This window comes from Lipotes vexillifer, unplaced genomic scaffold (genome assembly GCF_000442215.2).
Source record: "Lipotes vexillifer unplaced genomic scaffold, Lipotes_vexillifer_v1.1 scaffold789, whole genome shotgun sequence".
Lineage (NCBI taxonomy): Eukaryota > Metazoa > Chordata > Mammalia > Artiodactyla > Lipotidae > Lipotes > Lipotes vexillifer.
Genome location: NW_006778055.1, coordinates 245,906 through 252,923, shown reverse-complemented (window position 1 = coordinate 252,923; position 7,018 = coordinate 245,906). Strand labels below are relative to the sequence as shown.

General features: G+C 38.0%; 1 pseudogene; it reads left to right on the top strand.

Annotated features, from left to right (window-relative positions):
* Positions 1-5,852: 5,852 nt before the first annotated feature.
* Positions 5,853-6,779, top strand: LOC103080468 (poly(A) polymerase alpha pseudogene; annotated as a pseudogene).
* The last annotated feature ends 239 nt before the right edge of the window (positions 6,780-7,018 follow it).

The window sequence follows — 7,018 nt, the reverse complement described above, 5'->3', positions numbered from 1 at the left end:
ACTAACCTCAGTTTAATATGTTATTGATTTTCTGATAAGTATGGTCTCAGTTTAATATGTTATTGATTTTCTGAACTGTTAAGTATGGTTTATAATGGCAATAACCTACACGATACCACTCATTACATCAGTTAATACCTAGTTTATTAGAACATTAACTTTCGCCACAGGCAATTAACCGACAAACTGAGTGTGTGTGTGTGTGTGTGTGTGTGTGTGTGTGTGTGTGTGTGTGAAAGAGAGAGAGAGACTTATAATGAGAAATTTCCAAGTGAACATTAGTTAAGTATTTTTAAATGGCTGTGGGAGCTTGACAGTGTAGCCCAAACTCATCTTACCTTTTCTTCCTAGAAGCAACAGGCCAGTACTATGGAAGTATGAAACGCCCCCTGACATTAGTGAGCTAATTCACAATTAGCCATGGGAAAATTATGTACATAATTGATTAAATGTCACTATTAACGGAAAGATATGTGTGTGTGTATACATATACATGTAGAGAACTTGGGAATAGGATAAGGAAGAGTTCTAAACTATGTAAAAACATTAAATGCTGCCCCATCATTGGTGCAACGTAAGAGTCATGTTTATTCCTTTATAGGGATGTAGCATGACATGTGGAAAGTTCTTTATATTTTATTGTATTCTCAACCTAGTATATTTCTATGAAATAATATTGTCTACCTATCTCTACTCACATAACAATTTTTTTTCCTAAGGCTCATATAAACAAATATGTGCCTGAAAAAGATGCCTTGATATCTTTGTTTATTTTAAGTTTAAAAACTGGTGTTTGGAGGAAACAAGACTTCCAGAATGTTAAAGAGATTGGCAAATCCTCTACCTGACACACAATAGTACTACTGAACAAATTGTCAAAACACTCATTTTACTGTTGTTTGGAAATTAACCAAAGGCATACAACAATCTGAGAAGCATTTGGTTATGCTCAAAAAACTGCTGAAATTCGGGCTTCAGGTACAAGCAGTGTCAGCCTATGACATTTTCCCTGTACCTGCTCTCTGTGTTCCCCTGCCTCTCACTAAGCTCATCTTGGATGGAAGTTCTACTAAGGTGGACAAGCCATAAAAATCAGGAGCTTCACTGCCAGTTGAGGCTGACCTAATTTGGTAACCCACTTGCAGGGACTTTGTCAAAAACAATAGCTATCTTGGTGACAAACAATCAGGGAAGGCTAACATCACAGCTGTGATACTGGATGAAGCAATTTACCATACAACCCAGCAATTTCACTCCTAAGTATCTACCCAAAAGAGGTGAACACATAGGTCCACACACAGACTTGTACACAAGTGTTCACAGCAGCATTATATATAATAGTCAAAAAACTAAAAATAACCCAAATGTACATCAGTTGATGAATGGATAAACAAAATGTGGTATACACATAAAACAGAATATAATTCAGCAATATAAAAGAAGGAACTACTGGTACATGCTGCAGCATAGATGAATCTTTTTAAAAACAGCTAAGTGAAAGAAGCCAATAAAAAAAAGACCACATATTGTACTATTTCACTTATGTGGAATGTCCAGAAAAGACAAATCTATAGAAACAGAAAACAGATTAGTCATTGCCAAGGACTGGAGGTAGCACTGTAGAGTGAACTTAAAAGAGCAAGTGGGATCATTTTAGATTGTGATTATGGTTGCACAGCTCTGTAATTTACAAAATAAAATTTAATTGTACACTTAAAATGGGTGAATTGTATATAAGTGTACCTCAGTAAAGCTGATAAAAATTGGTGTATGATAGAGTATGAAAATATGGGTAAGAATACTAGCACTGACATAGAATAATCATTAGCTCTATTGTAACCATCTAACTTCTCTTGAAGTATGAAGCGTCTTGAAAAAGCATTGTAAGATTCTAAGTTTTATAAAGCAAGTCTCTTACTGCTTCATAATATACTAAAATAGAAAATTCTGAGCGCTCCATTATTTCCCTTGGTGTATCTTAAGAAATTTTCCCATTCAATAAAGAAGATGTGGCACATATATACAATGGAACGTTACTCAGCCATAAAAAGAAACAAAATTGAGTTATTTGCAGTGAGGTGGATGGACCTAGAGCCTGTCATACAGAGTGAAGTAAGTGAGAAAGAGAAAAACAAATACCGTATGCTAACACATATATATGGAATCTAAAAAAAAAAATGGTTCTGACGAACCTAGGGTGAGGACAGAAATAAAGACACAGACATAGAGAACGGACTTGAGGACATGGTGGGGAGGGGGAAGCTGGGACGAAGTGAGAGAGTAGCATTGACAAATATACAGTACCAAATATAAAATAGATAGCTAGTGGGAAGCAGCCGCATAGCACAGGGAGATCAGCTCGGTGCCTTGTGACCACCTAGAGGGGTGGGATAGGGAGGGTGGGAGGGAGACACAAGAGGGAGGTGATATGGAGATTTATGTATACATATAGCTGATTCACTTTGTTATACAGCAGAAACTAACACAACATTGTAAAGCAATTATACTACAATAAAGATGTAAAAAAAAAAAAGAAATTTTCTGATTCAGAAATGGTCTCATAAATCATGATAAAAATAATTTCAGATAGTTATAGGAGAATCTACTCTGAAATTACAAGATGTGTAATTACATAAACTACATACAGGATGTAGGAAAAAATACAGGATTTGCTCCGTATTACAGTTATTGAAAGAGAGAAAAATAATTGCTAATAATTTACTTTGGCATTAGCTTCGCATTAGGCAATGCACTGAACAAAAGAATGAATACTATTTCAGATAGAATCTACCAAGGTCTTCTGAGACTGATGTAATTGTCAATTTCTAAACTAATTGAGGAACCTGAGATCATTGTCCTTATGTTCCTTTACAGAGTTTCTTTGCTAGAGATTGATCAGACACTCAGTTTAATTTTGTCAGAACAACAGCAACTCAATAAAATAGTCATTTTGGGGCTCCCCTGGTGGCGCAGTGGTTGAGAGTCCGCCTGCCGATGCAGGGGACACGGGTTCGTGCCCCGGTCCGGGAAGATCCCACATGCCGCGGAGCGGCTGGGCCGGTGAGCCATGGCCGCTGAGCCTGCGCGTCCGGAGCCTGTGCTCCGCAACGGGAGAGGCCACAACAGTGAGAGGCCCGCGTACAGCAAAAAAAAAAAAAAAGATAATAATAATAATCATTTTGTGCTGAAAAGATTTTTCCTACAAAGTAGAATATAAAATTATGGCCAATACGCTTTCTCTTTATTTAAATTTAAAATGTTGGAAGAGCCATTTCTACCTATGAAAGTTATATAACATATAGATATATGTACACATATGTATATATTTAAGTAAATAGTATTACCTAATGTTGATGGAGATATGGGAAATTTGATAATACCATATCATGCTGGTGACATTGCCAAATGGAAAACAATTTGTCAGTGTGAATCTTGAAACATAAAAATCTTCATGCCTGTACCTAGCAATTCTCTTTCAGAGAATCTATCCAAATATCCTGCTACTTGGGCACTGCTTCAATAGGTACAACCTTTTGGGGGTTTAGGGTATGTGTGGATAGGAGAAAGCACAATCTGACTCAAAGAATGTTAAATATTTGCTAATTTCAAAGTGCCTGCCTGCATCGTGATAAAAGAATTGACAAAGGCTAGTGTAGCTTAAATCTCTTTTCCTCTCTGACGTATTTTCCACAAAGCCCTCCCAATTCAGCTTCATTGCTGTGTCAATCATATCCCATGTGAATTAATAGAGATATTACCCAAAGATCTGGGCAGAATGAGTCTGGAATTGTGGCTCTCAAAGCTAATGTAGAAAGAATTGTCACTTTGGTCCCATTTTGTAAGGTTTTACTCTTTAAAGCTTTTGGCACCTTGTGACCTACAATACCTGCCATTGAGCATGTGCAGAGTCCTCATTTGGGTCCCCAAGCTTCTGATAGCTTTGTACCAAGCATTTCATTTATGTAACAGGATAAATGCAATTCTTCCTGTAGGCTCAGAAAGAGGCCACAAAGGCTGAGAAGAGAGCAATTGTTGCCTGGTAACTGCAGGATCTAAGCCAAGGGGCTGGCTCATCTATGTAGGATTTGCAAACGGGGCGGTCGGGGGTGGTGGCCCAATGCTGGGTCTTCCAGCATTAACAGATCACCCACCTCCAGATCAGATAAGAGGGTGAGATTAAAAAGTCAAGATATTTAATTTCATTTTTGTTGGTTTGTTTTGGTTTTGTTTTGTTTTATATTTCTTACTGAATCGCTGTAGCAAAAAGAGATGTGCATGTATTATAAGTGTGCAGCTCAATAAAATCTTATAAACTAAATTTACCCATAACACTAGAACCAGATCAGGAAACAGAACATTACCAACTCCACATACTCCTCCCTCAAGCTTCTTCCAGCCAATCACCCCACTATTTTCGACCTCTAACATAACATGGAATAACCTGGCCTATATTAAGAATTTTATATAAATGGTGTCATAAAGTATATACTCTTGTGCCTGGCACATCTGTTCAGTATTGCGTTTTTGATATATTGGTGTGTATAGTTGTAGAATGACCATCCTCAATGCTGTATAGCATTCCATTGTGTGAATATACCACCATTTATTTTTCCATTCTATTATTGATGATCAATTAGGCAATTTTCAATTTGGGGCTATTACAAATAGGGCTTCTACCAACATACCTTTGCTGAACATATACGTGCATGTCTGTTAGATACATGCCTAAAGAGTGGAATTGCTAGGTCGAAGAGAATAGATATGTTTAGCTATAGTATATAATGCCAAAGCATTTTCTAGTTATTATATCAATTTATACTCCCACCTGTACCTGTAGTATATGAGAGTTCCAGATGGTCCACATCCTCACTAACACTTAGTATTTTCTTTTTCATTTTAGCTATTCTGTAGGTGATGTAGAAGTGCATAGTAGTGAGGATTTATTTCAAGAAAGATTTAATTGCACTGTGCTTTACCTCCTGAACTCAAATGAGTGGAGCTTTGGGATCTATTAGAAAATCTTCAAATGTGTTTCCAAGAGCTTGCGGAACAAAAGGACAAGCATCTGACTTGTGCTTATGAATGTTAAAGGCAAGACCTATGGCTGGTACCACCCCTTGCTCTTGGCAGAGTGGAGAGGGCTGACCACAGAGCTGGCTCCTTTTTCAAAAAAGTAGGGAAGAGGTGCAGGTTTCCTGGGGATCAAATATGACCTTGAAAAAGGGATCCAATCTGGGTCTTCTTAGCATTTACTCCAACCCAGAGGACTGGTTGGAATACCTAGGACCCCAATTATAAACAGCTGAAAGCCAAGATGCCAAAGGTAAAGTTGTGTACAGTCAGCCAGAGAAAAGGCATTCCCCTAACCAAGGAGTTGAAGTGGGAGGTCTCCAATTGGAAAATTGCTAAGGACCCCATAAATGCACCCTGTGGGAAGGAAAGAGGTATTATTGGAAAAATACTATCACCAGAGTACCCCAACACCTGATTCCAAATGAACCAACCACTTAAACTTGTGCCATTTTCACCATTGTCCTGGGGTCAGCCATGTAGTAATTAGCAAACAACTAAGAGAAGAAGTTAGTTCCTGTCCTTTTCCAGCTGCAGGATTCCAGTACTGGAGGAGGTCTGTGCTTAGGAAGGAGAAAAGTGTAACTGAATAAGTTTGGCATTTGAAATAACACTAGACTAGACTGGAGTTAAGTCATTACATGATGAACTTGTCAGTGCTTTAAAGAGATTTAAATATTTTTTACTGGTTAAGAGGGACTGGAAAAACTAGGGGGCATGTCAAGAATTTCATCCAGGGGCAGACAGAGAACTGACCCAGAGTAAGAATTAAAAGGAGGAGGATGAGAAAGAATGAGGAAGAATTTCATATAATACAGGTGATTGACTTAATGTTTAAAAAAACAAAAAACTCTGATAACCTCATTGTTGATCCTCCCGATGATACTCAGTCTTTCACAGGCACAGTTTATAGGCAAGCAATAAGCAGCAAGATGTTTGAAGTTTACGTGAAAAGTGCTACCTACAGTGCATTTAAAGACAAATCAACCTCAACTACTACCTAAGCATGTGCTTTAGAAAAAAGGCGAAATCATTCAACCGAAGGTGTCAGAGTGACATCTCTGAGTGACAACAGCCTCTACTGATCAATGAACAGTGATAACTGCGGGCCTGTGCCTTAACTTGAAGACTGGCCCATTGAACTGTTCTGACAGCTCTTGGGACAGAAACAGTTCTGCTCCAGTTATAACAGCAATATGTGTGACCAACATACAGGCTACTGAAGTTTCTGTGCCACAAGTAAATTCCAGTGAATGTTCGAGGGGTACATGGAGTGTAAGCATTCCTATTCCTATTCCTATTTCTCCACCACCAAAGCCTACAGCCTTTAGAGTCCATTCTTCAACAAGTCTGGTAAACCAACCACACAGACCTTCAGGGAATGTAGCCAAAAAATTTACCTAATCCTATAGTAGGAGTCAGAGGACATCCTCACCTCATAAAGAAGAGCATCCCAGGAAAACCAAAATGTAAGAGAATAAAACAAGTGACGATGCTAACAGTCTTGTTTTGAGTGGGCATGAGAAAACAGAAATAAAGAAACAACTGTATATAAAAAAAAACACAACTCAACTGGAAACTAAGAGACATCTCTTTTGGCTTCTCAGAAAACATCAAATACAAACCTCTCCAATGTCCCTGGTCTCCCTGCAAACTCTATTCCAGTTATCAAGGATTCAATAAAACTGAGATTTAACTGGTCAAAATAACTTCAGTGGTCCATAAACAATATCTGCCAACTTAACCTGTTGTCTTCAAATGCTAAAAAAGGAGAATAGAGTATATAAGATTAGACATGACTTAAAAAGGATTTAGGTTTATTTGCTGACCTCCCTGACTCGGCTAATCAGCATTTATTAGGAAGTCCTAATTAGTAAGTGCAGAGCCAGGAATGCTATTATTAATTTGTTATCAACAGTATGAAGGATGGCAGATATTGATAAACTTA